This window comes from Parus major, chromosome 18 (assembly GCF_001522545.3).
Source record: "Parus major isolate Abel chromosome 18, Parus_major1.1, whole genome shotgun sequence".
Classification (NCBI taxonomy): domain Eukaryota; kingdom Metazoa; phylum Chordata; class Aves; order Passeriformes; family Paridae; genus Parus; species Parus major.
In genome coordinates this window covers 9,081,817-9,089,773 of record NC_031786.1, presented here as the reverse complement: position 1 = coordinate 9,089,773, position 7,957 = coordinate 9,081,817, and positions in this window count along the sequence as shown.

Here is a 7,957-nt window from a genome sequence, read left to right as displayed (position 1 = left end):
GATCATGGGGAAAGATGCTGGGAGCCCCCTGGACCATGGGGAAAGATGCTGGGAGCCCCCTGGATCATGGGGAAAGATGCTGGGAGCCCCCTGGATCATGGGGAAAGATGCTGGGAGCCAAGCAAAGACCCTCAGGAAAGCACCTGCACTGCAGCATGGTTAATTAGCAATAATAATGGCCATCATGGTGGCATGGTTCTTTAGACAGCTGAGTAACTCCTGGAGCCCAAATCCGCTGCTGTGAGCGTTACCCCAGGGCCTCAGCGCAGCTCAGGAACTTCAAATGTTGCTTGTCAGCCCCACCTGTGTCTCCCTGCAGCTCAGATCAGTCCTGGAAATGGAAGGTCCTTCTCCCCAGACACAGCAGCCTCTCTGAGGTTCTCCATTTGTGGGTTAGATTTGCTTGGCCAGAGTTTCTCCTGCTCATTTCTTTTGTTCTTCCCCCAGCCGCTGTGATCTGGGGCGTGTGAGCAACACTCTAAAGGAAATGACTGGGAGGTATTGGCTGGGGAGCACTTACCTTGCCTTGTACAGGGCTTATGGAAGAGAATCAATAGATTTTCTATGCAGTTCACTGCTGGGGACCCCCTGGCTGGGCACAGAGGAGATGGCAATGGAGTGAGAACACTCTCTTGAGAAGGACGGAGGAAAGAGGCCAAACGCATCCTATCGACAGGGCAAACACCGTCACCAATCTAATTACTCACCTTTCTGCACACTCACAGCTCTCCAGGGCTCTGCCAGGGCAAAAGGACCACCAGTGGTTTCCTGGGATCCATGGCTTTGCAATTTGGGCAGGCTCCAGAGAGGAGCAGGGCTGGGGGAGGCAGAGGGAGCACCCAGCAGGGCCCCCAGCCCATCACCAGATCTGATGGAGTGCCAGGGGCCATTTCCCTGCTGGGGAATTAAAAATCAGCTCTGTTAAGTTCAGACAGGGTCTGTGGGCCAAAGTGAAGCTGCAGTCCAAGGGCTGCAGTTTAGGGGCACATCCTGTCCCACAGGAACATCTCTACCCACCTGCCATGGGAATTATAAAGACAAAACCAATGGCAATGACACACCACGACTTAAAAACCCCCTCACTGTTACCCTTTCCTTTGGCTCAAACCCAGCATTGTCCTGAGACCTCACTCCTTCATTTTCCACAACGGGAAGATTCAAGGTTAAATGAAGAAATTATTTGTATGACTCCTGGGAGCTGCTGGGGCTCAGGGCACAGCCAGCTCTGCCTGTATAAATTGGATATTAACCCTGGACATCTGAGTGAGCAAGATGTGAGCTCTCCCTGGCCTGCAGTGACCCTGGTGTCTGGAAGATGCTGCTGATGTAGTAAAGGACTGCACATACACATCTGGGATCATGTCTGGCCTTTCACCAGCTTAGAAAATCTTGTAAACAGCAGAACTGACCTTTTTCCAGCAGAGCCTGGTCCCAGATTTAACATTCCACACCATCCCAGAATGGTTTGGGCTGCAAGGGACCTTAAAGATTATCTCATTCCACCCTCCAGCCATGGCAGGGACACCTTCCACTATCCCAGGCTGCTCAAAGTTCTGCCCAACCTGGCCTTGGACACTTGCAGGGATCCAGGGGCAGCCCCAGCTGCTCTGGGATCCCAGGGAATGGGTATCAAGTCAGAGTTTGATGTTTGAACAGCCTAAACCCCTCCCAGACACGATGTGCCCTGGCTGGGGAGGGCGTGGGGACAGGGAGGGGTCCGAGGTGCACGTTGGACCCTGGGCATTGTCACTCCAGAGGGCAATGCCACCGAGGAGCCTGCAAGCACTGCCTGCACAGCCAAACTATCCCACTAGCCTGGGAAATTCATCCTGGCCTGACAGCCCAGATTTTACCAGCTTTACTGAAGAGAAAATTGTCATATGCTTCCACTTTTCAAGGAGCTGAGCTGTCCTTTTGATAGCAGCTGCCAGCATAAATATACATGAGAAACAGGTTTTCAGTTCCTGAGAAATGTCTAAAAATTGTAAACAATCCTCAAGTCATATGGGGATAAACAGTCAGAATTTCAATATTGTTTATAGTTTAAAAAAGCAACAGTTGTCTGAGTCGAGTCAAGCCAAGTCCTTTTGAATAGATAATTTTCAAACATTTGGTTTCAATTCTCTCAAACCTTCACTAGAGAAGTCCCATTCATGGAATATTTAGCTTACAATTCAAAATGAAAAGTATTACAGAGAAAACTGAATATTTCTATTTCAAAGAATAAATGGCCTCAGATACTGAATCGTCTTGAAAACCCTTTTTAGAAAAAAAGGAGAAACAAAACCACTCAGCCAAGAAGTTTATCCAGGCTGTTTTTCTGCCTAAAATTCCAGTTTTGCTGAGTTAGTTGTTTATTTCACTTAACAAACAAGAATATTTCATCAAAAACACAGTCCTGCTAGTCAGGCTGAGAGGAGACATGTCCCTCCCTGTCCCCCACCCTCCAGCCCCTCCTTCCCCCACTCCAGCACCAAATTCTGCAAGGGGGAGAGTGGAAAGGAGAGTTCTTTCATTTCCTCTTTGCATTAGAGTTCATTAGGAAAAATCCACAGGAAAATTCCCCTCATTGTGCCTGAATTTGCATGTCTTTGTGGATGTTTAAATTATATTTTCCTGTGTTTGGGGTTTTTTTCCTCCCCTTTTTCATGTGTCTTTCCTGTATCGCTGACACTGGATTGCTTCCCTGCTCACAATTAATTCCTGAAATAATTTATTTTGCTTCTGTCACTGTTCCTCAGCTGGATGGATCACAAAACCAGAATTTGCTAGTTCTGTTGGTAGGAAATTATTTATTTAAGCTATTTGTTGGTATTAGGGAATAATCAGTCAAATTCCATGGCAGGACTCCTTTTCCTAGGCTGGGTAAGACATCTCTCAGGATAAAGGAAAAGTTGCTCAAAAGCTTTACTGGATGCATTTCGGATGCTTCACTTCCCCTACTAAAATCACAGAACAATTAAGTTTGGAAAAGCCCTCTGACATCATCAAACCCAACCATTAACCCAGAACTGCCAGGTCCACCACTAAACCACGTCCCCACTGAGCCACATCTCTGCATCTTTTTAGCACTTCCAGGGATGGTGATTCCACCTCTTCCCTGGGCAAAAATGCACCAGACCTGATGGTTTTTTGAACCAGAATTTGGTTCTTTACTCAGAGGGAGGTGAGGCCCTGGCACAGAGAAGCTGTGACTGCTCCTGAATCCCTGGCAGTGCCCAAGGCCAGGCTGGACAGGGCTTGGAGCAGCCTGGGACAGGGGAAGGTGTCCCTGAGCATGGCAGGAGTGGAACTGGATGAGCTTTAAGGTCCCTTCCAACAGAAACCATTCTGTGATTCTAATAAATCAACTGACATCTTGGTTTGGATTATTGTTGCTGTCCTCTGATCCACATTTCCTAGATGGACACGGGTGTGAGTTTGTGCACACCAAGGGTTCTTCCTTGGAGACTGGAGCATTTGGAGCTCTGGCAAATCCTCTGTGCAGAGGATCAGAGAGTTCCTGCTCTGAAACACAGTGGAGGCAGCAGAAAAAAATTAAAAGAAAAAGGCTCCCAGATGTTTCACTTGACTTTCTATCAGGCTCTTTGCTACCTGTGTGGCCTTGGCAGAGCACTGGGGTTTCTTGGATGTGAGCTCCCGTGCTCCTGCTGGATCCATCCCAAGGTAGGGAGCTGGCTGCTGGTCAGAGAGGAGACGCCAAGCTGCAGCTATTTCCTCCTTTCTCTCCCAACCCGTAGGCTGTGCTCCAGTATCTCTGCTGAGAGAAGCTTTTTGTTAATCAAATGAAATAAAGATTGGAGGGATGAAAGGGGAGGTTGGAGGGAGCTGCAGGTGGGGAGAGCCCACGAAACTGGAGCAGCAGCTGTCTCTGTAGGGCTTGGTCTTGCAGAAGTGTCATTTGTGCTTCATCATCCTTCTCTACTCCATCTCCAGCCTGGCCTCGGAGCAGTGAGGCTTTTCCATCTCTTCCTTCCTCCCAGCCCTTGTCCCCCTCACACAGACACTCGTTGTGGTTTTGGGCACTGGGTAAGAGCAGGCACCACGCTGGGCACACCGCTCACCACCCAGAGCTGCCCACACACTGCTCGGAGAAAACAGTGATTAATTCTGCCAGATACAGGGTTTGGGGATTTCCATGCCCAGCCCTTGGCCCTCATCCTTTCATGTGCCAACCACCCAAACCCAGAATGAGCAAATGAATGAGCTCCAGGGCGTAAAAATCACTCTCTGCCTTAGTAATCTCAGTTCCAATTTAATGGCGTATAAACTACCAATTTCCTTCGGTTACTCCCTGCTGGAAACTCCTTTCCCAAGCTCTCCTTCCTTTCCAGCACCACCACACCCATGTCCAACCAGACATGACACCAACAGCTCCTGCAGCTCTCTGTACACACAGGGTGTAGCTCCATCCTCAGCCTTAGGTTCAGGCACTTTGCCCCACTGTCAATTGGAAGCAGAGACACTCAATCCTCCCCCTGTTCTTTTTATACAACACCCTGCAAGCACTGAAATTCAGCCAGGTTTGGGAGGTATTGGTAGATGGGTGGACAAAGTGATCCTTGAGCCAGCTCAGGAGAATTCTGTATCCCAAGAAAACAGGAGAAAATTTCAGCTTTTACATCAAATTCCTGGCCACCTTTAGGCAGGAGGCTGCCACGCTTAAGGAGCCTGTGCAAAGGTCTGGTTTGAAGATTGGCATCCTTGCACTCAGGTTAGATACTGCAGAACTTGTACCATCCTCATCAGCTCACGTCCAGCCCAGCCAGGTCCTGGTCCTTCTGGCTCCCTCTCCGTGCTGCCAGTCAAGGGTCCTGCAGCTGGTGGGTGCTGCAGTCACTGCAGCTGGTCCAAGCTGCAAGGATCAGTGTCCAAGGAGCCAGAGGAGCCTGTGGATGGAGCTGGCTGGCACCTGGAGGCAGGGAACCTCTCCTGCCAGGGCCCTGAGCTGTGTTTCCACATTGAGTCAGCTCTAATGGGAAATGACAGCTCATGAAAGCTGCTATTCATGGCCCTCTAAAGAGTTCATTACCCCCTGCTCATCCCAGCCCCTCAATGAGGTTCTCTCTGGCATGACTCCAAGCCCAGAGACAGAAGTGTCTGGACAATCCGTGGTGGCCCCAGGAGCTGGTGCTGCAGCAGGGTTTTCCATGGGTGATCCCAGCTGTCTGTGGAGCACAGCCAGCAGCTGCTCCTGCCCCACTGCAGAGCCCAGGCCCATCCCAGCTCTCCTGTCCAGCTCATGATGTGCTTTTGGTGGTCACCAAGGCCTGTCTGTGCAGGTTTCTTCAGTATTTGAGTGCCTCCAAAAGCCCCTTCAGATGTGTTTGTGTTCTGGGACACACAGAGCAGGCACAACATCAACCACTCTGCTGTTTATCTCCATCTGGACACTTTTGTCCCTCCAAACCCTAAATGACTTCTCCAAGCCTGGGGGCTCCTAGATGTCCCTCTTTTCTCAACTTTTCTAGCTCTAAAAACTTCTAGAAGACTTTTCATTTAAAAGAATTTCAGTTTTCACCACTAACCACTGGGGTGGCTGCACGAAGGACATGGAATTTAGGTCGGATCCTGTCTGTAAGGTCCTGCAGCTGCACACCTTGGGATGTAGGCTGAGAAGCTGGAAAAGGATTCAGAGAAGACACATGGGAATGGGTGAAGCTCTGGAAAATCCTGGAAATCCTGCCTTAAATCAAGCAAAATCTATCTTGCTTAAAGGCAATCTTTTCTCAGTCTATAAGAGAAGAGATCCAAGACCTACAACAACCTGAGCACGGACCAGGGGCCTTGGCCACTCCTTTTGGTGCTAAGTTTGATCATCCAGGTCTGGATTTAATTGTCCTCTGTTGCAGGCTGGCCAGCTGTGCTATGGGGTGGGAATTAATTCTTCATTTATACCTCACAGTTCTGAGACTTAATGGATGGAAATTACTCTGCAGAAAGTCACCACGTAACTACCAGGAAAATAACTGCAACCCACAGGCCCTAAGACTGTGGCAGTCACATGAAAGGGTAAATGCAGCTTTTTGAAAAGAAATCTCAAAGAAATCAACTCTTACCTCCAAACCCCTGACTGTGGCATCATTTCACAAGGAAGGGGTTTCTGAGATATTTCAGCAGGATGACTTGGTGGATAATGAGGTGGTGGCAGGGGCCAGGGTGAGCTGCTGGCTCCTCTCAGAGTCCTGTGATTGTGCCACAGCTGTGGCCAGCAGGAAAGGACAGGATTCCTTCATCACAACCTGACTTCTCTGGGCTCACCCATCTCCTGGGACAAGCCCTCCCCACCTTTGCACTGACTGGAAATTCTCACCAAAGCTCTGGAGCTGAACCCTGCACCCATGGGGTGCTGTCTGCAGGAATTCTCGTGCTCCAGCAGTTGTCAAAGCCAAGGGGGTGACCTGAGATGGACCAAATGAGTGTCACCACCTCCCTAAAGCCAAAACTGAATCAGCCTGAGAAGAAGCAGGAGTATTTACAGGTGCCTCGGGATGACATTCACGAGACAGCATCGCTTCATCCCTGACATCCTGGAACCCAACAAAGCTGATTTTTGTGTCAATCCAGCACTTCTGGCACACAGTAACACTCTGTCTTCCATTGTGGGGGGAGAGAAAGGGGTTCCAAAGAGCCATCACTGAGGTATTTGCCCAAATAGTGCCTCATTGTTTTTGTGCCTGCCCGTATCCATCTCCTACTCATCCTCCCCTTAGCTTTGTGCTAAGGACCTACTGCAGGCAGATTTTAGCCATCCCTCTCTGGTGCTGTCACAGTGGAAATCTTCATGTCCAGAGGAGCTCAGTGTTCAGCTTCTCCATGAGAGTGGGGCACTGTGGCTGGGATTTTGAGAGGGGCTGAGGGGACCTTGAGCTGCTCTGAAGAGGAAGGACCAAGGGATTTGTGTCTCCCTGGAAGGATTTACATTTCCACAGCAGACTTTCAACAGCATTAACAGCCAAAGCCCAAGAAGCAAAATGTCTATTTGTGGGTAATAAAGGCAGACAGATGCCCCCTGCATGCAAACTGCCAGTGCCTCTGAGACAAGAGGCTCTAAATAAATAATAACAAATCCTAGAGCTGAATGCACAGTTGCTATTTGCACCATAAATAAATGAAGAGGCTTTTATTTACTCATTCTGGGGGCAGAGCAGAAACCAGAGGAAATCCTCAGAGCCCCCACAGCAGGGGCTGTCATTAGCTCAGCACAAGTGCTCAGTGCCCTGCAGCTGTTTGCCCCAGGAGATGAACCCACTGCTCACCAGAGAGGGACAACCCACACAAGGTCTCCATCACCATGGGGAGATGGAAAGTGGCCTGGGGGCCCTGGTCAGTGGCAAGCTGGACATGAGACAGCAGTGTCCTGGCAGCCAGGAGGGTCCTGGGGGTTTGGGCCCAGCGCTGCTGGCCAGGCAAGGGAGGGGATGTCCTGCTCTGCTCTGCACTGGAGCGGCCTCATCCCTGCTCCTGTGTGCCTTTGTGGGCACCACAATAAAATAAAGATATTAAACTATTAGAAAGCATCCAAAAGAGGCCATGAAGATGCTGAAGGGCCTCGAGGAGAAGCTGTGTGAGGAGTGGCTGAGGGCACTTGGTCTGTTCAGGAGAAGACTGAGGGGAAACCTCAGGCGGTTGCAACTGCCTGGAGAATGGCTGTCACGAGGATGGCAAAGAAAACTGGTTTGGTTTCCCAGTAGAACATTCATTTTTAGCTCAAAAAAACGTTGATTTACCTTCTGGGACATACACCTTAGTGTATGGCCTCTTGCTGTAGAAGGAGGGTAGCTTTCCTACGGGCCCTGGTGGGCCATTTATTCACAGAATTGCAGAATGATCTGGTTTGGAAGGGACACAAAGAAGAATTCCAGCACCTGCCATGGAGGGACACCTTCCACTACCCCAGGGTGCTCCAAGCCCTGTCCAGCCTGGCCTTGGACACTTCCAGGGGTGGGACAGCCAC